Consider the following 27,278-nt stretch of genomic DNA (forward strand, 5'->3'; position numbering starts at 1 on the left):
GGATCTTGTCAAGGAAGGTGAAGACAGTTGATATTGTTCTGAGCAATGGGAAGCTCTTGGAGGTACAAACTACAAGTGTTCTAATACATGATCACATTTGCATTTTTAAAGGATGATTCGGGCTACTTATGTAGAAAATCAACCACAGAAATGAAGAAATAAAAATGGAGAGACTTGTTAGAGCTATAGCAGGGGAGAGGGTAAGAGACAGTGGTGGCTTGAACCAGGCTGGTGGCTGGGGCGGTGATGAGACCAGTGAGATCATGTCTGCTTCTGAAACATGCCAAGCTCATTCCCTCCTCCTGGACCCTTCCCTGGTTGGTCCTACTAACTAGGCTGCACTTCACTCACTGTTCCATCTCATGTAGGTCTCTCCCCAGTTACCATCTCCTCGGAGGTCTTCCCTGAGAAAGATCACCTTTAACACGGTGCCTGGTGCCTCCTCTCTCACTCTGCTTTCTCTGCATTATTTTACTCATACTCTGTATCACCCACTGTTTTTATATTTTATTGATGTATTTTTATCATCAACTTCCCCCACTAAAAGGTCAACTCCATCAGGGCAGAGGCTTTGTTGTACTCACTGCTGCATCACTAGCCTCTAGGTCAGTGTCTGCAAACAGGTATTTGTTGAATATAAACGAAGCACTTAGGTAGGTGCTGGGAAGATTTTCTTTATATGACAAAGGGTTTCGTATGCAAATATTCAGTGTAAACATGACTAAAGGACAGGGAGTATTCAAACTATGTTAAGGAACAAGCCATGTTAGGGAAGTTTCTACATAGGAAAACTTTTTTTTTTTTTTTTGGAGACAGGGTCTCACTCTGTCACCCAGGCTAGAGTGCAGTGGTCCAATCATGGCTCACTGCAGCCTCCACCTCCAGGGCTCAAGTGATCCTCCTGCCTCAGCCTCCTGAGTACTGGGATTATAGGCATGCACCACCATGCCCAGCTAATTTTGTTCATTTTTTATAGAGATAATGTCTCACTATGTTGCTCAGGCTGGTCTCAAACTCCTGGCCTCAAACGATTCTCCCAATTTGGTGTCCCAAAGTGCTGGGATTACAAGCATGAGCTACTGGGCCCAGACTACACAGGGGAACTTCTCGTTGTCATACAGTCAACAGGTGAGGGGCATAGCAGCAGGTTGATGCTTATGTATGTAAGTACTCTCTTGCACCAAGATACAGGTCTAAATGAAAAAATTTACTTATTTTTAATAAAAATGCCTGGCTCATCATTTAAAAAATAGAACTTTCGGGGGGTGTAATTCCTGTTTTTTTTTAAAAAAAGGTAGCACGTATTCATAATACAGACCTTTACACAAGCATATGCATTGAGCAAATACATGTTGTCTTATTATTTTTGAATGCAGTCTTTCCCCCTATTTCCTTTTCTTTAGTCAGCCCTAGCCCCATTTCTTCCCACCATAACACCTTGAATATGGAGTATACTTTTCTCTTTTTTATGTAATTCTGTATAGAATATATACCTATACACATACCCAGGGGGGATGCTGTTCATTGCTTTACAATGTGGGATCATTTATATACCTTTTCTCTCCTCATCTCAACACCACCTCATAGAAACTCCTCCAAGCTATCTGGCATACTCTGATTTTCCATGTTCATTGGTTACATACTATTCCATGGCATGGACATGTAATAATGTGTTCAGCTATTCCCTCTTGGAAGGCAAGCCTCTGTTTCCTGGCTTTTGCTCCTTTGAACTATGCCATAACACCCATCTTTGAAATGTACAGTTTCAGAGCAGGAGGTGAAGCTGGATGCTCTTTCATTCAATCCCACAGTTTTACAGTTAAGATGAAAAAGGATCAGAAAAGTAAAAGAACATGCCCAAGGTCACACAGCTATTTGCTTGGTGCTTTGTAAAAATTTGAATAGCTATTATTTCACACGCTCTTCACAAGCAGGGCAAGTATTATCATGTCAACCTTAAAAGTGGAGAAACTGAAGTCAAAGAGACCAATTGCTTTGATTTTATTGCCAGTGAGGGCTAAAGCTAGGGCTTAAAGCCAGGACTTCTGATTCCTGATCCCCAGTAGCTTCTTCCACTCCTACGTTGATGGAAACCATTAACTCAAAACTTCTACAGGGCAGCCTTCTGTTAATATATTCTAGACATCAACTATATACCAAGCCTGAAAAAAAAAAAAGTTTAGTTAAAAGAATGACACAGTGTGGATTTGCCCATAATTCACAGCATACTTTCCTTACCTATTAGAATAAATGATAGTTGAGGTTGCTAAAAACCGTCTTTGAAATCAAACAGATTTAATTGTGAGTGCTGGCTCTGTCACTAACTCTGCAACCTTCAGCGGATTATCCAGCATGCCTAAAACGCAGTTTCCTCATCTATAACCAAGGATATAATTGCACTGCACCTACCTTCTCAGGTATTGTTAGGATTAGATGCCACAGGTGTAAGAGCAGATAGGACAGTGCCTGGCACATAGCAAGCTCTTCATAAAGATTAGCTATTATTTTGGATGCTGTAATTCTTAGGTCTCACCCAACTGAACCAGCAGATATCTTTGATATCTTTCCTTCTTCAGTCTTGCCTAGGACAGGGTAAGTCTTTCTTATCCAGGGCAGCTCAATATCCTTGCTGGTTACTTTGTTATTTCTTCGTAAGTGTAGGGTTAGAGCGGGGAAGACCTTGAAACAGTTGTCTCTTTTAGCATTGTACATTGGCTAAAGTGGAGGGGAATCTGTCCCCAAAAACGGCAGAATGGGAATATTCTGACCCTTCTGAGCACGCCTGACTGTGTGAGCCATGGAGAATGCAGACATTTTTCAGCAACAGAACATAACTGTCAATGGATGTGTTACAGCTATTTTAGTGCCTTCTTCCCTCCTAGAGAAAAGCCATTTTCAAGCCCGTTGCTTGCAATGCATCAAGTGATGAAATACAGATAACAAATTGTGCATTTGTTTGGCTTCATGCTTATTACACCCCCGGTTCTGGAAAGCATTGCACTTAGCCCCTTAATAATCCCTCTCCTGAGATCAATTACTAGGATTTATCTGGTTCCTCGAGCATAAAAGTGTTTTATTGTTTTTACTTTTGCTCCAAGTGAAGTGTGAGTGGGTAGGCCAGGTTTAAAGGGACTGTCCCAGGCAAGAATGTGAAGCTGCGATCATTGGCCCTGCTTTTACTGTCTACCGGGTCCTCATGACCAGGAAAGGGGGGAATATTTGGAAGCGCCTTCCCTGGGGAGGCACCAGGTCCAGATGTCCTCATCTCTAGCTAGTTGCACGTACATAGAACGTAGGTCTGCAGGTGCCTAACAAGGTGGGTGCTGCTCCAGGGGAGAGGCTGGAAAGCAGAACCAAGTTACCATCTCAGACCAAATCGTTTTTCCTCTAGAGTTTCACTGTAATCCAAACCAGTTGAACATTTGAGAAGTGGGTACCGTGAAAAGGCGTAATGGAATTAGCTTTCATGTTTTTCCAGGACTCTAAACCATATTTCCTGTCACAACTGTACATTATTAATACAAGGCATCTGTTAGCGCAGAACTGCCTGAAAATGTGCACCCAAAAACCTTACATCTGGTTTCAATAATTTTTTTCTGACATTTGTAGTTGGTGGTGGTGGGGAGTGGGGGGAGGATGGGAAAAAAGGGGGAATTAAAGCAAGATGTTGCCTTTAACCCATCAGAAGCTCCTGTTGGAGCCGAAAGCTGGAGTTCTTAACGTGGTTTCTGCATTAGGTAATATAATTATATTAATTTAGCAGCAAATAGCAAGACTCCAGGCCTGGTGGGTGTGGGTGCCCGCTCGCTTTTATCCTGCCTTCTCTGGCTGCAGCAATTAGCTTCCTCTTGAGAAGGGGATTAGGAGGACCACCCCCCAGCGGCGGGGGTTGGGGAGCTCTCTCGGAGCTGTCAGGTGTCATTCGGCTTACCCAGTCCCCCCACCACTCCCCGCCCCTGCAATTAACTCCCTCTCCTGCTTTGCCAGCCCCTCACCCGCTCAGAGACAAAGAGGCCTGTTCCCGAGGTGTCCGACCTCCTGCCCCCTCGGCGGGCCCCGCCCGGGTTCCTCCAGCAGGAATCGCCCCAGGCGCTGGGAGCCAGAGCAGGCCGGCTCTGACACCCGCCCCAGACTTTCCACGATCAGGTTTCAGCTCGACTAACGAGGGGGAAAGAAAGAACGCGCGACTTCCGCGGGCCGGAGCCGCGCGGGGGCCCGGGGGAAACGCAGGCCTGGCCTGGGTGGGAGGCGACGCGAAGAGGCTCCGGGCTCGGCCAGTGTCTGCCCTGGGACTGGGCCCTGGGACTGGGGGGGCACAGGCGTCCGGGGGCGCCCTAACTCGACGCGTATGGGCCACCTGTGCCTCCCACGCCTGCGCTGCCACCCGCCCTGCTCCGCCGTCGCCTCCTCAAAAGTGCCCCGGGTCCTCCGAGGCGGCGTCGTCCGAGATGCTCTGCGGGAGGAACGTCGGCTAAAGCCGGTCCTTGGGTACCCCCTGCCTCAGGAGGGGCAGAGCCCGGTTTGTCTTAAGTAGAACACTTGCCAAAAGGGGCTCTTTGGGATTTCGGACTTTTTTTTTTTTTTCCCAAGCAACAGACGTACCTTTCTAGACTCACCAACTTAGAAACACAGGATTTCTGTTTGTTTCATTAATAGACCTTCAAAGACCATCATGTCCCACCGACTCCTCCTTTTCCAGATGAGGGAACTGAAAATCAGAAAGATTTTGCCTTTTGCTCAAGGTCACACAGCTCAAGTTCACTGTGCGACTGGGACTAGAGGGTCCGAATATTCTGCAGCTATGATATGAAAAAAATAAGTTTGGCTGGAGGGTGGAGGGCATCCAGGTCTGTCCTGACCAGCCGGCGGAGAGGCTCAGCCCAGGGTTCAGATTTTCCTGGAGCCAGTCCACCAGCGGTCAGGCCACATGTGAGTAATAAAGAATTGAGTGTTGTGTACTTTAGGCTGGTCTCCCTCTTCCTGGCCCCCTTCCCCCGCCTTAACTTCCTTTTGGAGTCCCTACTGACTTCTGGGTGTCCACCATGGGCCCTGTTGGAAAAATTTCAGCTCCATCCCAGAATAAAAGGAATGAAAACCTGGGGAAAGGAGCCAAGGAGGAAAAGCCACAAATACGCATCTGGCCGCGGCAGAGGGAGCAGATCCAAGAGTCTGTAGAGATGCACCGTGACTGCTGTTTGCAAAGTTTCAGCTGCCAGACACTGGGCTGCCCTCCTGGGTCCCACTCCTGAGAAATCAGAGCAGGAGAGAGAAAACACATGTTCCCCACCAAATTTTTCCTGCTGCCAAGTCCTTCAAGTTTCTGCAGACCATGGGGAAGAGCAAGAACTGTAAAGTCAGACAAGAGGTAGCTGAAATTACAACTCCCCAACCCATCAGATGGGGCCTTGAGTAAGTGACTCAGCCTCTCTAAGCCTCAGTTTCTTTGCCTGTTACATGAGGGGAACAATAGGACCATTATGAGGTCTTATATAATGTGTACTATATAAAGCACTTTACACAGTTTTTGTACCTAGGGCTACATTGTAACTTTTGTGGATTTTAGGCATTTTGGCCTTTGTGGCCCTGAGCCTTTCATCAAAAACAAAAATTAAAAAATACAAAAATATTTTATGGCTGCATTTGTATAAAAATGAACATAGTAATATTATGTAGTAAAGCATTTTTTTTTTAAATGGAGTCTTGCTCTGTGGCTCAGGCTGGAGTACAGTGGCACGATCTTGGCTCACTGAAACCTCTGCCCACTGGGTTCAAGCGATTCTCCTGCCTCAGCCTCCTGAGAAGCTGGGATTACAGACACCTGCCACTATGCTGGCTAATTTTTGTATTTTTAGTGGAGACGGGGTTTCACCATGTTGGCCCGGCTGCTCTCAAACTCCTGGCCTCAAGTGATCTACCCGCCTTGGCTTCCCAAAGTGCTGGGATTACAAGCTTGAGCCACCGTGCCCAGCCAGTACTAAAGCATTTTTTAATCTAAAAGTATTATATATTGTTTTGTTTCTACAAAGAAATTACAACATTTCCTTGGGCCCCCAAAAGCCCTGTGGGCCCTCGACACTGTGCCTAATGGATGTCAGCCCTGCTTGTCTCCCAGCTCAGGATCTGCTTTTAGGGTAGCCCAAACAAAGACATAGGGGTATGTCTATGATGTGTGAGGAGCCACAGCAAAGAGGCAAACGAGAAGAGTGTAATGAGTGAAGGTGGGGGGAAATTAGAGAGAAATAATTTTCACAAACTCAGCCTCCCCACAATCCTCTCGCCATCACATGGGGCTGCTATTGTAGCCTTCCCTGCAGGGTCTGTCAGGACTGTTCTTCCTGTACGTTTGGTCTGCCCTCTGCACCACTGGCCTTCTAGCTCCACTCCCTCTGCTCATACCCAGGCAGGTAGGTAGTGTAAAGTCCACCTTCCCCTATAGGCCCCTCTCAGTAGTTCCTCTTCACAGACAGGCATCTATCCTGCCAGGATTCTAGTCCCTCTTGCTAAGGGGAGATCCCAGGCTTTGGGGCAACACTGCCCTAGCCTCCTGAGGCCCACATGTGGAATATCTGGCCATGCCCTCCCACCCACTTTTCTTCTCAGGGCAGGCCCACCTCTGGGGTACTTTTCAATTGCAGAGAGCCTCAGAAAGAGAGTGGACATGAGAGAAAAAGGCGCTGTCCTACATGATATTAACTTTTCTTCCATCTGAAGTCACAAGGCTGGGTCATGCAGTCGGTCCCTGGGGACACATAGCTCTTAGGATTCGCTTCCAGCTACCAGGCAACTGGCAGAGACTAAAAAGCTTATGTTTCTAAAGAAGGAGTGACTGGTGTTTATCAAAGACTGATGTGTGGGCTCCAGCGGCCTCTCCAGACGGTGGCTGAGGCCTGTCCTGAGATCTGGGAAAGCAGGAAGTCCCCGGCTGGGCTGGGACTTGCTGGCTTTGCAGGAGCACTGGCAGGATCTGAGGAAAGCATTCCTCACAAATGTCTCCTTCAGAGGCTGGTGGATTCCTTAACAGCTAATTTGTGAGAAGTCGCTACCATGATGGGAGCTGACCTAGGCCTTCCTCCACCTCCTCCTCGGGGTCGAGATCCCAGGAGAGACCAGCAATGCTTTACTATGGCCGTATTTCCTCCCCGACATCAATGCTTTCTTTAGGAATCATCTCTCCAGTTTAAGCCTTTTCTCAGAAACCAGCTTTTCTCTGACAAGTTTGCAGCTCAAAAGGAACTGGCTCCTCTTACTGTTGAAATCGGGCACATCTGGAAGCAGTAAACTTTTCAGCAGGCTGAGGGGGAAGAAAAGATGTCTTGTAGGGGACGGATTCACCTCTGGGACTAATTATTCTTTATATTTCACCCGTCACATTTACCATCTTCGTCAGAGCAAAGAGACAATAAGTGATCTCATTAAATCCCAGAAAGATGCTTCTCCCCTTCAAGGAGAATCTCCTCTCAACACCCTGTCCTCTGACAAGGGCCATGTCACTGAGGTTGGCACCGGGGCCTGGGAATCAGGGATGGGTGGGGCAGAGGTGCTTCCAAATGCTTTTCCTCATTTGAATACAGTGTCTGTGTTTCCTATTGCTGGAAATATCCTTATGGGTCTGAAATCAAAGTCTTCTCTGGCCAGATTTTCCCCAGACATAGGCTCCCTTTGGAAAGATAGAAATGACAGGGGATTGGTTGTGGGGTTAAAAAAATCATTTTGGGGGAATTCTGAACCAGCTCTTCTCCTTCTTTCTTCCTATCAAAAACTCATCCTGTGGCCGGTTGCATTGGCTCACACCTGTAATCCCAGCACTTTCGGAGGCTAAGGCAGGAGGATTGCTTGAGCTCAGGATTTCAGGACTAGCCTGGGCAACATGGTTAAACCCTGTCTCTCCAAAAAATACAAAAATTAGCCAGGCATGGTGGCACATGCCTGTAGTCTGAGCTACTTGGGAGGCTGAAGTGGGAGGATTGCTTGAGCCTGGGAGGTTGAGGCTGCAGTGAACTGAGATTGTGTCACTGCACTCCAGACTGGGTGACAGAGTGAGACCCTGTCTCAAAAACAAACAAATGAAACATCCTGGTAAAAAGATCAGAGAAGACACTGAGTCAGATTCTTCCAGAGCTGGGTGACAGTTGTGTGAAACCCCTATTAACCCCAGTGAGTAAGGCAGCAAGTTCAAGAGGCTGAAGATGAGGCCCAGAGTCAGCAAATGAGACACGGGGTTTTATTAGAGGCTTCCATACAGGGGAGCATCAGGATGGACAATGTAATCGGGTGGCCTAGTGGCAGTGGGCTGGGCAGGAAAACTGCAATGGCCTCCAAATTTCATGCAGTTTGTATAGCATTTTCACTTAACACCCTCCCCCTAACAACTTTCACCCAGCAGACTTCATTTTGCCCCAAAATTCAGGGCCTCAATCCCCTGTACCACCTGTGTTCCACAGGATGGGCCGGGGACTCAGATGTTCTGCCTAGACAAGGAATGAATCTCCTGGTTGGCTATTCCCAGATTCCCTAGCTCAGAACACACATTCTGGTGCATCTGCCACACAGGATCATTCCGAGGGTTTGCTAAACTTAATGCTGACAGGTGCGTTTACCCTACAATGACCCTCCACAAAGCCATCGCTGTGATACCAGGGTTCAGGAGTTGTCACTTCCTTTCCCAATCACATAAATGAGCAGCTCAGACAGGGCCCCAGCATCCGATTGATTGTCTTCCCAATCCACACCTTTTTAACCCTTCAAACAGATACCACTCAAGTCAAGGGGATGAGTGTAGGATAAGACATTCTCTCCCTCTGCACTCTTGTCAGATGTTGGCCTGAGGTGGCCCAGAAGGATCACAACCCCATCTTCTGAAGAGTGCCTGGTGTCTTTCAGGTCTTCCTTACTTAAAACATGCTTGACAAAATTAGCATTAGTTGAAAGCTCCTTCAAAAGTACACAGTCTCCTCACCCTTTCCTGCCCCACATCCCAGGCATTTTTAACAAGACCTCCAGGTGATTTGTATGAATGCTGTAGAATGAGAAGTTGAGTTCCAGATCAGTAGTTCTCAGTAATTGGCTTGGCTTGGAATCACCAGCACGGGTTGTTAAAATGTTGACTGCAGGACCCTACCCCAGAGTTTCTGATTCCAAAGGTCTGGCATGGCTGAGAATGTACATTTTTAATAAGTTCCCATGTGGTGCAGGTTGTGCTGATCCAGGGACAACAGCAACGTGGTTCCCAAGCCTAACTGCGTAACACTTAAGGAATTGTGTTTACAAATACAGATTCCTGGGCTCTACTTAAGAAATTCAGATTCGAAGGTCTTATAATCTAATAACAGGGTTGTTACAACAAAGTACATTTGTATAGCACTTTACAGTTTACAAAATGCTTTTGTCAGAGGCTTTTGAACCAGAGCAACTCCATCTTGAATAGGAGCTGGGTAAAATGAGGCTGAGATCTACTCAGCTGCCTTCCCAGAGAGTTAAGGCATTCTAAGTCACAGGATGAGATAGGAGGTAAGCACAAGATATAGGTCATAGAGACTTTGTTGATAAAACAGGCTGCAGGAAAGAAGCCAGTTAAAACCCACCAAAACCAAGATGGTGACAAGAGTGACCTCTGGTTGTCCTCACTGCTACACTCCCACCAGCGCCATGACATTTTACAAATGCCATGGCAATGTCAGGAAGTTACCCTATAGGGCCTAAAAAGGGGAGGCATGACTAATTCACCCCTTGTTTGTCATATAATCAAGAAATAACCATAAAATGTGCAACCAGCAGCCCTCAGGGCTGCTCTGCCTGTGGAGTAGCCACTCTTTTATTCCTTTACTTTACTAATAAACTTGCTTTCACTTTGCTCTATGGACTTACCTCAAATTCTTTCTTGCACGAGTTCCAAGAACTGTTTCTTGGGGTCTGGACCAGGACCCCCTTTCCGGTAATGAAATGAGAGAGTTCTCTGGCCTCTTTGCAGGATATGCAACGGGGGTGTGGCTCCTTTATTTGCGCCCCCCCCCCCCCCAACAAACACACAAATCCCTTAAGGTAGTGGGAGCATGCAGGTGAGCAGGTGCAGGAGCTGGGGTGAGTGCTTTTGGGCTCCAGCCCCACAGCAGTGTCTAGGGGTGTTACAATGCTCTTTTAACCCTGCCCTATGGGGATGGCTTTACTGTTAAACAGCTGAGTGAAGAGTCAGTATGAAAGCCTTTTTGGGTTCCTGCATTCAGTGCATCCCGAATTCTTGTCCAGTGTCCAGGAAGAATCAGGTCACACAGACTTGAAGGATGGTGAATGCAGGGATTTTATTGAGTGATGGAGGTAGTACTCAGTGGGACGGGGAGCTGGGGAGGGGATGGAGTGGGAAGATGATATTCCCCTGGAGTTTAAGCATCCTGCAGCCAGTCTCCTCTGCAACTGCTCCCAGCTGAGCTCTCGACCTTCAGACGCTTTGTCTGTTCTCCCCTTCTCTGCCATGCTGCTCTGTTGCTCTTCTGCTTGTGGAGCCTGGCGTTTGAGGTTTTTATGGGTACAGAATCAGGGTATGGTGGGCCATGGTGGTTTTGGCAAACACCTGGGCAGGAAAACAAGGATAACTGTTCTCATTTAGGGCCGTGGTTTCCAGGCTTGAGGGTGGGGCCTTTGCTGGGGAACCACTCTCTTCTACCCAGTATTTCCCTGCCTCCTGTCTGTATCAGTAACACTTTTATAAGCAATATTCCATTTACTCTCTGGAGTGAAGAATCTTCTTACAAACAAGGAGGAAACTCAGGCTCTGAGAGGTTAAGCAATTTATCTAATATTTCTTAGTGAGTAAGCCAAGATTTGAACCCAAGAATTCCAAAGCCACAACCTAAACTTTTCCATCTCATCATAGCCTGTTACAAAATCATTGTGAAGATTGAGTCCATTTCAAGTATTTTTAGTTTCGTGATCACATTTGAGTTAACTGTTCACAGGGTTTTTCAGAGGCAGTTTTATGGTTTTGTGGAACCTGGTTAATGAACAGATAAGACTGTTTTGTACAGAGCAACATCTATTCCCATGCTGGTAATATCCTTGGGTACTTAGAAGCATGCCAAATAGATTGAACGTGCCTTCTCTGGTCTTAACTACCCTTCCAATTCTCCTTTTTTTAAAAACAATTTAAAAAAAAAATAAAAAGACCCAACCCTTTCTTCAAAGGTCAAACTGATCAAGTTTTGATTTAGCTGAGCCTGAATCAATGAGTTTACTGAGTGTACAGACTCCTAGTCCACATCACTGCCATAATGCCCAACTAAGCTTTTTCAGTCAAAGAAAAGGCATCTGCTTGCATTGTAAGTACTAGTTGTTGATGACCAAAAAAAAAAAAAAAAACATTGTATGCCTCAGGCCATATCTATGAAAAAAAAAAAATCTTCCCAGAATCTGTCCTCAGATCCTTTTTAAATGCAAGTTGAGACGAGAGGTTTCCAAGCTGGCTGGGACGGCGAACAATGCCCTGGAGCTGTGGGTGTGGGAGTGGGTGCGGCTTGTCATCTGGCAGCTTTTGAAGAGTTGTCAAAAAAAGGCCATTTTGAAATAAGTGCTCCAGTTACCTACAAGAGGGCAGCGCCTAGGTCAGAAATGTCCAGAGGTCTCCTTGAAAAAAGAAAAGGGGAGAAAACAACCTTCCTAGCTGGGAAGCAGAGCTGATATTCTCCCATTGCATGAACCCCTTTCCCAGAGGTGTTTCTGGGAGCACTGAGATCAAATTACAAAACCATTTTCTGCCTCACATTACTCAGTTTCTTTCTTTCTTTCTTTCTTTCTTCTTTCTTTCTTTCTTTCTTTCTTTCTTCTTTCTTTCTTTCTTCTTCTTTCTTTCTTTCTTTCTTTCTTCTTTCTCTCTCTCTCTCTCTCTCTCTCTCTCTCTCTCTCTTTCTTTCTTTCTTTTTTGAAATAGGGTCTCACTCTGTCACCCAGGCTGCAGTGCAGTGGCGTGATCTTGGCTCACCGCAGCCTCCATCTCCAGGGCTCAAGCTATCCTCCCACCTCAGCCTCCCAAGTAGCTGGGACCACGGCACATGCCATTATGCCTGGCTACTTTTTGTATTTTTGGTAGAGATGGGGTTTTACCGTGTTGGCGAGGCTAGTCTTGAACTCCGGGGCTCAAGTGATCCACCTGCCTCGGCCTCCCAAAGTGCTGGGATTACGGGTGTGAGCCACCATGCCTGGCCTTAGTTGGTGTTTTAAGTGGCAAAATTTTCTTCTTTCAAAGTCCAGTGCTCCACTGATTTTCCCCTTTCCTCCCTGTCTGGCAGGAATGGCAGTGGGGAAGTCAAGGTGCTACAGAAGAGTGACTTGAGGGTGCCTGTATCTTAGATCACATGCCATAACCAGGAAATATTTTTAGAAATCCAGAAAAAAAAAAATCTCCTGGGCGAATGGTGTCGATTTTGTGCTGTTTGGGGAAAGTGGCTCATCAGAGTAAATGCCTCTTTCTCTGATGCCTTAAGTATCCTCCCTGCCTCAGATGAGCAGGTTATTAAGGTAATGTTACCCTTTATTGTTGAAAAGCAGTGTAAATAGACACCCAGACTACAGAGATTACCTGCTTTCAAACTGCAGAAATGAGACACTTTCTCTTACAATTTCCCTTTCCACTAAATAGCATACCCTATTTACTTGGGGAAATAGTCGCCTTCTTATAATGACCACACCCATTTGCTCAGATGGAAGAAGCTGGCAAAGTAAGTGCTGTTATTATCTGGGCAAATCTTTGAGAGTTTTCTTCCTCATCCTGTGTTGTTCCACTGTGAGCTTACTGCCCTCCTTTCATTCAGTCACATACAGAAGGTACTGCCCTTTCTGCTCCCCACAAGGGTCAAGGAACTCCCAGTCCTAGGATGGAGTGTGTCTCTTGACTGATGGGGATGGCGGTAGGGGTGAGAATCATTCCAGGACCATATGATACTGAGAGAGGAGACCCAGCCTGCTGCCCTTGGAGAGCTCTCAGCTGATGAAGAAGGCACAGCCCTGACGTGAGGAAATTTACACACACATATGCACACATAGACACATACATATATACATTTACACATGTACCTATGTGCACATATATACACATGCATTTCCACCAAATATTATATATTAATATTTTTTTCTTGGAATATATAGAGAAAAGTAGCATTTGATGAATAACACTGAGACTAAGAGAGCATAATTAGTATTCACTGACCCAAACTATGGAGTTAGTGCTGGGGAAAAGAGATTTTAAAGGGAGCAGGTGTCCGGCTCCATGTAGAGCGAGTCAGTGTGACCGAGGTGTACTCCGAGTGCTTAATATTAGCCTAGGAAAGAATAGCAGAGACTCCGCCTACTGCTTCCCGATAGGGATTTCTTTATAACCAAAGCAAAATCGCTTTACCCAGCCCACTGTAACAGGATAAACAAGTTTGATGTAACTTCCAAATCTATTTTCTATTGTAAGTTCGTTTATTGAATAAAATAGCAATTCAACATGTTTGCAAATCATGGTGCTGTTAGATGCCAATGCTGGCAGAGATTCATGTGTTTACTGTACAGCTCGCCCAGTTAGGCTCTGCTACTCAGCAGAGCAGCAATGTGGAATTCCAAACAGCTGCAAGTAGTAAGTGGAAAGCGATTTTTGCTAATCATCCAGGAGGTTATGTGGCATGGTGGAAACTGGTTCCAGACAGCAACTTGCGTGTAGAGTCAGGACTTGGAAGCGGCTTCTGGATATTTGCTTTTTGGACTGATACAAAGTAAGAGTGAAGTGGTGACGTGATCTTGCACACTTGCATTTAGTATTCTCTAAATGTGAACCTGAATTTGTTTTACATTAGAAAACCCCTTTTCAACAGTTTTTGGGCCTGGTTCCCAGCATCTGAGGAAAATGCACAAAAGCAAAGATGTGGTCCACTTATGGGGGAATATGGGAAAGCTACCTCCTCAGGCTTCTCCAGAGGATTTAAAAATTCTTCTGAGAATGTGTGTGGTTTTTTAAAATCTATTTTGAATGTAGAATTAACTTATATGCATTCAGCCAGAGAAAAGTTGATCTTGGTTTCTCAGTAAAAGCACATTTCAAGATATCGACTTGGAAACAGGGGCTTTGGTGGTGGTCTACCAAGAAGTATACCTAATCTGTGAGTATCCCTGCTCAAGTTGGCCACTCTAAAACTCAAGACTTCCTAGGCCTACCATCACCTTTTGCCATATAATCATCCCCAGCCCTGTTCCTCCTTGTCCTGACTAGAGCTTAGAATGGGCTTTGGAAGCCCAGGCTAGAGGCTGCATTTCTCTCTCATCAAGAATGGGAAGTGAAGACCCTCTGCTGCTGCTTTTTGTCTGCGGCTGGAGCACGAAGAACATGGCCTCGAAGCTGGCTTCCAGATACACAAGTAGCCAGGATCTCTGCTAGGTCCCTTCTGTCCTGGTGTTTGGCATCCGAGATAGCCCTAGCCTGTGTTCCAGCCACCTAGCTGGTTGCTGCCAGCTCAGTTTCCCAGGGCTTGGGCCTAATCCCGGTCTCACGCCTCACATGGAGCTGGCTGATTCCTGTTAGCATGTCAGTCTACCCCTAATGGCAAGCATCGTTGCTGCCAAGAACTCATGAAACTGGATTCCCATTTGGCCCCTTCTGATCAGACTCTTCTAGACCACTTTGCCTGCTTGGAAACAGGTGGCAGTTATGCCACGTCCCTTGGACTTGTCTGTGGCTGCTCAGGGAAGGGCTGTGTCTGGTCCGTATGTTCTGATTCATGATATCCCCTCCTGGCAGCCTGTAGTGCAACTGGCTTCAATCTGGAATTCTAGGTAATGCTAACCCCTCTTTTGGAATAGCTCCTTATAGCTATGATCTGTGCTGAACAAAGTAATCTTATCAAGTGCAGAGGCTTTCAGAGAATGTTATCTACCTTTCAAAGTAAAGTTCTCAAGAACATTCTAGAAGATCACTGTTTTGTTTTTTCTCCACAGCTTAGCTCAAGGCATAGGGGATTTGATAGATTTATGACAAGGACTTTTTCAAATGCATTGATCTGACTAGCTTTGGTCCTCAGAAGAATGTTCTGCCCTGGAGCAGTCCCGTCTTATCAGACACAGCTACACAAATGGGTTAGTTCTTGCAAATGGTCCACCAACTGACCATAGAGAAAAATAATTAGCCAAGTCTTTAGTTATGCCTCAGGGTGTACTTTTTTTTTTTTTTAAGATAGGTTCTCACTCCTGTTGCCCAGGCTGGAGTGCAGTGGCACAATCTGGGCTCACTGCAGCCTCGACCTTCCGGGATCAGGTGATTCTCCCACCTCAGCCTCCACAGGTGTGGGCCATCATGCCCAGCTAACTTTTAGTAGAGATGGGGTTTTGCTATGTACCCCAGGCTGGTCTCAACTCCTGGACTCAGGCAATCCACCCACCTCCAACCTGAAAAGTGCTGGAATTATAGGCATGAGCTACCGTGTCCGGCCTCAGAGTATACTTTTACTGAAGCTATTTTCGGTGGGCACTGTTGGAGTCACACTGGTGTGAAGCGAGGGTGAGCCATGTGCCAGCCTTGATAGCTGTGCACTGCCGCAGGGACTGTTGCAGCCTCAGGACGGTCTATGCTGTGGGGAGGGCCTGCAGGACCGGGGTCTTTCTGACCTGGAATGAATGTAGAGCATAGGTGGACCTATTTCCTGCTGCCAGATTTAAGAAGTTTGCCACAGAAAATGAGGCCTGGGCCTTTGTCAGGAAATCTGCAAGCCCAGAAGGTTCAGAAGGGCAGAAAAATAAACATGTACAAGAATCACAAACGAAAGACAGCAAGGGGCTCCTTGAGCCATTGAATGGCGATGGAGATGAAAGCGCAGAGTCGTGTGCAAAGCCTGTGTAGCAAATCAGAGAGCTGGCACCTCGAATGAGCAGGGACATTTTCTTACATCGAAGGCTTTGTCATTGAGTACACTGATGGTTGCTGCTCCAGTAACGGGTGGAGGAGGGCACTAGTGGGAACTGATATTTACTGGGGGCCAGGCCATCCTTTAAATGTAGGCATTAGACTTCCTGGGTGACAGACAAACCAAAGAGCAGAAAATCATGCAGCCTGCAATACCATTGAACAAGCAGAGGCTGAAAACATCAATAAATTGGTTCCATACACAGATAGTATGTTTACTATAAATGGTATAACTAACTGGGTTCAAGGTAGGAAGAAGAACAGGTGGAAGACAAGTACAGGGAAAGAGGTGATGAACAAAGAGGACTTTGTGGCACTGGAGAAGCTCACTCAAGGCATGGGCATTCAGTGGATACTTGTTCCTGGTCATCCAGGGTTTATCAGCAATGAAAAAGCTGATAGATTAGCAAGAGGAGCTAAACATTCTGAAGACTAAGCAAAGTGACTTTATTACTTGGGAAAAGTTGAGCCAGTGGCTGTTTTGCTACTTTTGCTTACTGGTACAGAAAAGAGACTACAGGCTGGACCATTGCAGTGGATGAGCAGATGTGGCTTTCACACTGAATCATGGTGGCACGGTGGCATTCTGTGATACATTTTGATAAAAAGTGGTTAAATATATAATAAATTGAACATCTCTGAGATTTAAGAATTATGTGAGATTTCAGCATTATGTTTACTAGATTTGATACTGTTCTTGCTTATTTTATTGCAATCTGTTTTAAAATGCCACAGGTTTGATTTTTTTTTTTTTTTTTTTAGACAGAGTCTTGCTCTGTTGCCCAGGCTGGAGTGCAGTGGCACAATCTCAGCTCACTGCAACCTCTACCTCGGGGATTCAAGTGATTCTCCTACCTCAGCCTCTCAAGTAGCTGGGACTACAGGTGTGTGCCACCACACCTGACTAATTTTTGTATTTTTAGTAGAGATGGGGTTTCACCATGTTGGCCAGACTGGTCTCAAACTCCTGATCTCAAGTGATCCACCCACCTCAGCCTCCCAAAGTGCTAGGATTATAGGTATGAGTCACTGTGCCCGGCCCACAGCTTTGATTTTGATAACAAATCAAAAAAACATTGGTTAAAAGATGCAGGTCAGAAGTCTAGAAATATTCTGAAAACATCCATTTACCTTCCAGTTCACAAACTTGAGTCTCTTACTTTTACAGGTGACTTGTGCCTGTGGGCACATTAGAGACAGATGCAGCCCGGGGCCTGGGTGGGCTGCTCAGCAGAGAGGATGTGAGCTGGTCTTAGCCTCACATGCTTGCCTGCTGGGCACTGACATAACAGGCCAAGCCTGCACACAGGCGACCCTGGCTGCTAGGCCACTCTCTAGGAACAGACAACTTGTAAAGACCAAGATGTATAAATCAATCTTTCCAAAATTTCTTTGGCTCTTTTATTGAAAACTGTGCACACTAAAAAAAAAAGTTTGACATGATCATTGATTTAGTTTTAAATCTTTTTATCATAAAATGAAAACATACAGGAAGACAGACAGACAGACACACACACACACATACACACACACACACACATGCTGTTTATTGAGACTTCTGCCTAGAAGAAAATCCTTATTGATCTGTATGTTCTGAAGGCTAGTGGCATTCAAAAGTGTTAGCAGCATTCAGACAATTTTTATTTATTAATGGAACATTAATTTTTAAAAACCTCCCTTATTATTATTTTTTCTTTTTTTTTTCTTTTTTCTTTTTTTTTTTGAGACGGAGTCTCACTCTGTTGCCCAGGCTGGAGTGCAGTGGCATAATTTTGGCTCACTGAAACCTCTGCCTCCCAGGTTCAAGCGATTCTCCTGTCTCAGCCTCCAGAGTAGCTGGGATTATAGACGTGCGCCACCACGCCCAGCTAATGTTTGTACTTTTAGTAGCAGGGTTTCACCATGTTGGTCAGGCAAACTCCTGGCCTCATGTGATCCATCCACCTCAGCCTCCCAAAGTGCTGGGATTACAGGCATGAGCCATGGTGCCCGGCCAAAACCTCCTTTTTTAAAAAACCAATAATAATCTGTTAATCTAAATGCATACAGAAACACAACTTATGAGTTGGCCATTTTTTTCTTGCTATGGAAAATTAGATAACAACTGAACAGGCTCACAAATCATAACTTGGAAATACAGTTAAAACAGAGGTACATATGATCGTTTACTACTATTTTGCTTATTTCCAATAGATAGAATCACTATAAATGTCCCACATTAAGATTTGTGTTTGTTCATTTCTGATGAGTCCAAAAGGAATAAAACAGTATTCCCAAACATTTCATATTTTAATTGTTTTGTTATTTTCAATGGGTTTTAGAAATAATCACTTACTCTGGTGTCATCCATTAGTAAAAACTTATTACTGCTTCAAATCATCTTTTGGCTAGATTGTATCTAGAAATAAATATGTAATTCATTGAAAATCTACTTGGTACATGTTGCCAGGCTTAGTCAAGGGAGCCCTAAAGCAGAGGTTTTGAGACCTCTCCATTAAGCTATGAAGACCTTTTTGTTAGTTACAAAACTTCTCTTACTGTAGGTAAAATAGGTGAAATGGTGGCGGATGTTGAGTCTGTGGTAGAAGGCCCAGACCCTGTTGTGAGCCACTCCTCCAGTCTCAAGGGTCTCCTTAGAATACCTACACTACTATGGAGCACAGTTTGAAAACATGGCCTATTAGATGAGGTGTAATTTCAACCTTAGTGTTTCTTGGGTACCAAAGGGGGTCACCTTAATAGTAGTAACCCATGCCAGGCACCGTGGTGGACACCTGTAATCCCAGCACTTTGGGAGGCTGAGGTGGGTGTTCTTGAGTCTAGGAGTTTGAGATCAGCCTGAGTAACATGGCAAAACCTCATCTCTACAAAAAATACAAAATTAAAAAAACATCGTAATAAACCAAGTTTTATTGACTCTTCTTACCACATCCTCAACTAGGACCTTCTATTTGTTTCAACAAAGTTCCATCCAGACTTCATAGAGTATGTCTCACATGTCCTTATGAATGGTGACCCTATTATTATAGTCGACACACAGATTCCTCTAGGCCCATCCCCCTTCTCTGGCCTCAGTCCCATCCAATGTTCTCTGTCCACAAAACCTCTTGAGAGTGACTCTCCATTGCCCCAGCTTCTGGCCACCACAATCAGAATTTCAACATCCAAGCCAGCTACATCCAGAGGCCAAAGTTTCTAATCCATGAGGGCCAGAACAGCACTAGGTCCTGGCCCATCTGTCTGGCAACCTGTGTCATGCTGGTCCCTTAGGAAAGTAAGAACGATACTCTTGCCTCAGGCCTCACTGAGTCCCTCACAAAGACCAATAGTATAGCTTTAGCTCACAGCCCGTTTTCTACCAGGCTCAGACACCAAACTGAGGTGCCAGGTATGGAACAAATCCCACTTTGGCCTTTTATTTTTACCTCCAACCAGATGGCCACCAAACCTCCTCCCTTCTGTTTCTACCCCATATAGCAAACCTGCAAACTGACTATGCTTGTCCACCCACCAGTTTAGGTCCATTCTCTGACATGTTTAAATCTCAGTTTGGGCTCAAAGTGGAATTAATTCATCAGATGACATTATTCTAAAATTTGATATCGGCTGTCTTGTTTCCCTTAGATTGACACCATTGACTTCTTTACGCTGTGGCTCTGAACCCAGCCCTGGGGTGCTATGAGCTTAGATGGAGAGATGTGTTCAGGACATGAGGCAGCTTCAGCACATACACCAATATCTTTGGCCCTTGGAATGAATGTGTTATCCAAAGGGCAGCTACTGTCTTTACTAGATTTCCTGGAAAATTACAAAGAAAAACAAACAAACAAATAAACCACAAAAGCTATTTCCTGATTTTTCCAGCAACTCTGACTAGTTTTGAGTAGGTTGTTTTTATTATTTCTTCCTTTGGGGAACAAATTAAAGTTATGTGTTTATTTCTGCAACATTGAGGAACACAAAGAGAAAGTCTCCCAAAAGGATGATCCTCTTTCCCATTCTAGATATTTGCCAACAACCACATGAAAAGGAAAAATATGCTTGAAGACATTGCATTATGCAATAGATTTGCCTTATAATATTACTTATAATTCCGATTCTATTTTAAATTCATGTAAGATGTGACTCCCACTCCCTTGCACCATCCAAAGTCATTTAAAGACCTAGGAGGCTGGGCATGGTGGCTCATGCCTGTAATCCCAGCACTTTGGGAGGCCAAGTTGGATGGACTGCTTGAACCCAGGAGTTTGAGAGTAGCCTGGGCAACCTGGGGACAAACCTTGTCTCTATAAAAATGATAAAATTAGTCAAGCATGGTGGCATGTACCTGTAGTCTCAGCTTCTCAGGAGGCTTAGGTGGGTGAATTACTTGAGCCCAAGAGGTCAAGGCTTCTGTGAGCCAAGATTGTGCCACTGTAATCCAGCCTGGGCAACAGAATGAGACCCTGTCTCAAAAAACAAACAAACAAACAAACAAACAAAAATCCTAGATGATAAATAAATAATCATACTGATAACAGCCTCTCATGTTACCAGAGAGAACATGATTCTAATAAAACCCAGTCATGACCACACTCAACATCTGGGTTGGGGAAAAACTGCTGTGTTCTTTTTCCATTGGCTCTCCTTTTGGTCATATGAAGATAGCTTTAGGGCACTTGGAAGGCCTGTCTTGAGAACTTCTCAAGGCTGGTTTTAGTTAGTGGCACTTAGAGTACAACACTTTTAGATTTTTCCAAGAGGACCATCTCTAAGCAATATTTCACCTGCCAATAGCAACAGCGTCTCATAACCATGATGTGTTACTGTGCTCAAAGAATGCCTCCCTCTTCAAGGTAACAAAAGAATAGAACAAAGGCAGTTGAAGGAACTGAGACATATAAATGTATTGGTTTCATACAGCTGCAGTAACAAAGTACCAAAACCTTGGTAGCTAAAAACAACAGAAATTCATTCTCTCACAGTTCTGGAGTCACATGTCTAAAATCAAGGTGCTAGCAGAGTTTGTTCTTTCTGGAGGCACTGAGGGAAAAGCTGTTCCATGCCTCTCTCCTGGCTTCTGGTGGCTGCAAGCAATCCTTGGGTTCCTTGGTTTGTAGATATATCACCCCAATTTCTGTCTTCACATTGTCTTCTTCTCCGTGTGCCTTCTTCTCCCGTCTTCTCCCCTTCCTTTCCCTCCCCTCTCCTCTTCTCCCCTCCCTTCCTCTCCTTTCCTTTCCTCTCTTCTTCACTCCTCTTCTTCTCTTCTCAAGACACTTGTCATTGGATATAGGCTGATCCTAAGCAAACATAATTTCATCTCAAGATCCTTAATTAATTACATCTGCAGAGATCCTTTTTAAAAATAAGGGGATTTGAGACCAGCCTGGGCAACATGGTGAAACCCCATCTTTACAAAAAATACAAAAAATTAGCTAGGTGTGGTGGCGTGCACCTGTAGTCCCAGCTACCCAGGAGGCTGTGGTGGGAGAATCACCTGAGCCTAGGAGGTTGAGGCTGCAGTGAGTCATGATCGTGCCACTGCACTCCAGCCTGGGTGATAGAGTGAGACTCTGTCTCAAAAAAATAAAAAAAAAATGAATAACATTTAAAAATAAATATAAAAGTAAGATTCTATATCTTTTTTGGGAGGGGGATGGTGGCACCATTCAACCACCATAACATGTAAAGGAAAGTCAAGTAAATCCAAGTAAAAAAGGCAACAAACATGTCTATAATCCTTTAAGAACAGATAAAATGACTGGAATTATGAACTGGGGATCAAGATATTGAGTTACATAGTCTTAGTTCTGTCAGTGTTGACTCTGGGATACTCGGCAAGACCTTCTCCTTTGCAGGCCTGGTATCTGCATTTATAAAATGAGAGGATGGATTAAATTAGCTTGAAAGTATGTTCTAGCTCTGGTGTTCCATGATTCCATATGAACACCCATTCTCCTAACTAGTTCTCACATGTGCTTATGTGCACACACACATGGGTGCAAGTCATACCCCACCCTCTTACAGATCAAGCCAGCCACCTCCCAAACCCAAATGTGATTTCCACACTGAATCTATAACCTATGCTTTCTCATGTGGGGCATCTGGGAGCTGACTTCCATTGTGTCATGTTTGACTTGGCTGGAGAAATAAATTTGGCAGTGCTTAGAAATGCCACACCTTTATATTCTGAGTTTTTCCACAATCTTCTTGGTGTCCAGGACTTCTGATCACTTTTCTTTCTTATTTTCCAATTGCATATTTCCGCCTGTGGTCTTCAGCCTGCCCACTGCTTTTTCTGCCGCAGGAGCGGCCCACATCTCAGATGATTGTCCTGGCACTGGCAGATGACCTAAGAAGGCAATAAACAGATAAAGAACAGACTTGGAAATTCCATGGCATCACTTCTTCTGGAACTCTTGATGGTAAAATGACCACATGCCAGAAATTACACTGCAACTCTACTCCAGAAAATCTGTGTGGCATCTAATTTTGGCAGATTAACTGAGTCTTACTATCCCATACTTCATGTGAGGGCTGTGCAAGGGAAGGGCATACTCATGGGATTGTAGAATGACAGCTGGAGAAACTGTACACTTTTTTTCTATGTACAGTGTATATGCATTTTTCTAAAACCTAAGTTCCGTGAGAGTACAGAGTGTTGTTCACAGCTCTCTCCTCAGCACCTAGCCCAGGGTGTGGCAGGTAGTAGGCACTCATCAAATTTCTGATTATGAATGAAAATTAATGCAAATCAGATTCTTAGAAGAGTTCAGATCTCATGCAACATCCTCATTTCTGATTCATTTTCAGTAGCCAGAAATGTTAGTAGGCTAACACTTCAGTTTCTCTGCTAAATAACTGATGAACTAAAAAGGACTAAAAATATCAAGAGAATTCACCTGTAAGGAGGAGCTCTGCATGCCTTCCATTGTCGGCATTAAGGATAGCCCTTCAACTTACCTGCTTTGTAAACTTAGGTATTTTTAACATTGAGTTTTCTTAAACTTCTGTCTCTGCCTCCCCATTCTCCCTGCTGGGCACCTCCCCAACCCCTACCCCTGCTAGGTGCGTGCACGAGAACACACACACACACACACACACACACACCACACACACACACACACACACAAGTGGCAGAGGGTCTCATCTCTCTTTGCCACCAGCCTGGCACCTATGGAAACAAACAAGGTCCTGTGCAGCCACCTAGTGGTGTCTCTTCACCCCTGCAGTTCCCCATGGCTTCTAAAGGAAGTAACAGAGGGCACTGGGAGGCACTGAGATACTTTGAAGACGGCCCACTTCCTCAAGGCATCTGGGACCTCACCCAGAGGTGAGCCAGAGGGAAAAAAGGAGAGCGAGCTCAGGGCGTGCCTGGCTCCGGCCGCTGCCTCACTTCCTCGGGGGTCAGCGGCCAAAGGCGGTGGGGTTGAGGCCAGACGACCCTGCACCACCCGAAGGAAGTGATGTCATGGTCTCCTTCTCCGAGAAGCCTTTGACACGGAGGGCGGGGGCGGGGGGATAGGAATGAGTGCCAGGGTGGGACAGACAGCCCTTGTTCCATGGGAAACGTCAGGCTTTGAGAGACTTGTTTCATAAACATGCCTTGCCTCAATTTTGAACCCTCCATTTGAGTTCCTTTACAGAATTGTCCCTTGGGACCGAGAAACTGTTGTGATTGCAGAGGACACAGAAAAGGGTCAGCCAAGCAGTGATCAGAGAATAGGGGCAGGCAGAACTCAACAGTCACTAGGCAATGGGGTTTAAATGAAGAACCGTAACATTGAACTAGGCTCCTAGGAGCTCCTAAGGACTCTGGAATCTTTCCACGGGGTCTCCAACCTTCACAGGTCCCGGGGTGCCGAGCCTAAGAAGGAGATGGAAGTCAAAGACCAGCGCAATCAGACACACACCATTAAAAATACCTTTCTTCTCATTTCATACACCACCCTGCAGTACCACCGTGAGTGCTACCATCCCGAGAGCACCTTGCCTTTGTTGATTTGACCAGTTTTCACCTGAGTAGTAATGTATCCTATGTCCACTGGAACCTTCCTTTACCCACGGACAGCTCTGTGTAAGCCTTTCTCATCTGCCTACAACTTCTGCCTATAAATTATTAGGTTTCTCCATTTAAAATAAACAGAATTTCCCTCAAGCCTACGATCCATACTCATCCACACCCACACTCCTCGCCAGTGTCTCCAAAGAGCAGTTTATTTTGACCACTCTGTTCTGACCCCATTGCCATCTGGCTTCTGTCCTAAGCATGACGGAAATTGCCCTTTCGGAGGTTGCTCATGACTTTCTACTTTCCAAATCCAAAGGCTTCATTAATAATAACATGTCAGTTTTGATATTTTATACAGTCACAGCTCTTGGTGTTCGAGGATGTAACTTAATTTTCTTAGAGCTGACCTCAAATCATTAACTCAACCTCCAATGTCTGTGGTCTTCCTAATTCAAGATAAATCCAGCCTTTTCTGTTTTTTATCTTTTATTTTTTAGAGATGATATCTTGCTCTGTCACCCAGGTGAGAGTGCAGTGGCACGATCACAGCTCACTGTAGCCTCTTGGGCACAAGGGATCCTCCTTCCTCAGCCTCCCGAGTAGGTGGGATTACAGATGCGTGCCACCACACTTGGATAATTTTTAAATTTTTTTCTGTAGAGACAGGTCTCTCACTTTGTTGCCCAGACTGCTCTCAAACTCCTGGGCTCAAACAATCCTCCCACCTCAGCGTCCCAAATGCTGGGATTACAGGTGTGAGCCGCCACACCCAGTGCCCATTCTGTTTTTATTCTTATTTTAAATTTTTATTTTTATGTAACTTGTGTTAGAAATGTACCATCAGACCCATTTTTTTTTTTTTTTTTTTTTTTTTGAGATAGGCTCTCGCTCTGTCGCCTATGCTAGAGTACAGTGGCTTGATCTCAGTTCACTGCAAACTCTGCTTCCTGGGCTCAAACAATTATCCCTCCTCAGCCTCCTGGGTAGCTGAGACTACAGGCACACACCACGAACCTGGCTAAGTTTTTGCATTTTCAGTAGAGACAGGGTTTCGGAATGTTGCCCAGGCTGGCCTTAAAGTCCCGGACTCAAGCAATCCACTCACCTCAGCCTCCCAAAGTGCTGGGGTTACAGGTGTGAGCCACCACACCCAGCCTCATTCTGTTTGAAAACAGAATTAAAACATAGTCTTTGAGTAGCGAATCAGAAGTTCCCTCCCCTTATTCCCCAACATTTTTTCAGTCTCTGTAGCTGCAGGGGGCGTGTGTCTGGGGGCAGCATTGGTGCATCATGTCGGTGTTGGGAGAAAAGCAGTGTCTGGCCCATCATGACATTCTGTCTATACCAATTTCCACTGACTGTGACCCTTGCAACTGGATCTCATTGTCCTGAGCCAGCACTAATTTCTGATGGCCAAGTTTCCACTGTCACCTCCCTTTGCCTACATCCTTATGGTCCAGACTGCAGCTCCTTTAGATCCTTTTGGCTTGTCCAGGGCCTCTTCTGCATCCCTTTTGGTGGCCATAGAAACTTTTCAGATTTTTCTCCAGCCTCGCCAAGATGCATGGGGGCTCTGTGTGGCCACCCTAAATCATGACTGCTTTGTTCTTCCAATGCCATTCTGGATGTGGAAATTCTCCCAGGAACTATGATTCTCCCTGGTACATTCTGAGAGGAGAGACACATGTGTCCTCTGCTATGGAGAGTCTCTGGTGATGTATGAATTTGTTTGACTGTGACCATAATAGAAAATGCATTTTACATCATGACTGAGCACACGTACACATCACACATGAAACAACAACTTCATGAAACAACATTACCATTACCTTGCAATGAACTCTGGGATTTCCTAGTCCATTGTATTCTGTTTCTTCTAATGCTGGTTTTATCCCAATAAACCGATTTTATGATGCAAGAGGTCTCAGCCCACAGTTTAAAAAATATTGCCTTGATAGTGGGTTTACTTGGTTCAGAGGGCGGGCTCTGGGCTCCATACCAAAACTTAGGAAGCAGCTATACGCTTGTTTTGTTCTTTCTCAAAATGCACAGCTTTCAGAATCAAAGAAAGTCCTGCTTCTCAAGCTGTTGTCTCTACTATGGGTTTAAAATAAATCCATTCAGACATTCAACAGATTTTTTCTTCTCCGTTTTATCTACTTTCTGTCTGAGAACAATGTGTATGGAGTATGACACATGATAAAGAAAAGAGTAATGGCTATAAAGAAGCACAAGGGAAAAAAAACCTCAGTTAATATTCCCAAATATACCTGTAATCCCAGCACTTTGGGAGGCTGAGTTAGGTGGATCACTTGAGGTCAGGAGTTGGAGACCAGCCTGGCCAGCATGGTGAAACCCCATTTCTACTAAACATACAAAAATTAGCCAGGCATGGTTGGATGTACCTGTAATTCTGGCTACTTGGGAGGTTGAGGCATGAGAATCGCTTGAACCTGGGAGGTGGAGGTTGCAGTGAGCTGAGATTGCACCCGTGCACTCCAGCCTGGGCAACAGAGCAAGACTTAGTCTCAAAAAAAAAAAAAAAAAAAAAAATCCAAGCATTACATATTCTATTGGTAATAGTAATAGTAACTAATTATGATTGAATATGTATTATGGGCCAGGCATGATGCTTAGCATTTCATGTTTATTATTTCAGTTAATCCTTATACCATCCCTATGATATGGTACAAATACTATCCTCATTTTATAAAAAGGAAGTTAAGGCTAACCTAAATTTGACTCTTTCCCTACCCTTTACATCCAGAGACCACTTCTCATGTCTGTTAGTTTCTTTGTTCTAGCCCTACCTCCATAAAATTAGGGATGAAAACTAGACCCTCTCTCTCAGCTCAGAAAGAGTCCAGCAAACTTTTAAAGGCAAGGCTGCTTTCTACTAAGTTGGAAAAGTGAGGGTCTTGCTCCACAGGCCTGCAAGCTTGACCTGTACCCATCCCTCCTGCTGCTGTTAGCCGTTCTCCTTCTAGGGCTTTCTATGGCCTAAAACTCAAGATCATCCAGAATCTTCTTCCAACCAGAAGGGATTGGGAGTCTGCCCTTCTCCTTAGCAACCTGCAGATCCTCATAGGAAATGACCACGGTAACTTCCCTTTATCTTTTCTAAAACCCACATCTATAAAAGGGAGAAAGATGTCTCAAGAATGCAAACAAAACATAACTATAAGTTTGAATTTTCTCCTTTGATTTGGTGAGTTCCTTCTTTATCTAGCAAATATTAATATTTATTGAAGATGTACTAGGCACAGTTCTAGGTGCTAGGTGCTACTGGAGATTTGGTGATGAACAAGACAGATCAAATTCTTCCCCTTCTGAAATTTACACTCCATCGGAGCTGGTTTCTGGGGAGGG

The 27,278-nt window shown here is 45.0% G+C and overlaps 1 pseudogene; it reads left to right on the forward strand.

Annotated features, from left to right (window-relative positions):
* Nucleotides 1-13,500: 13,500 nt before the first annotated feature.
* Nucleotides 13,501-16,352, forward strand: LOC117074084 (annotated as a pseudogene).
* The last annotated feature ends 10,926 nt before the right edge of the window (nt 16,353-27,278 follow it).

This window comes from Trachypithecus francoisi, unplaced genomic scaffold, assembly GCF_009764315.1.
Source record: "Trachypithecus francoisi isolate TF-2019V2 unplaced genomic scaffold, Tfra_2.0 Lachesis_group5, whole genome shotgun sequence".
Lineage (NCBI taxonomy): Eukaryota > Metazoa > Chordata > Mammalia > Primates > Cercopithecidae > Trachypithecus > Trachypithecus francoisi.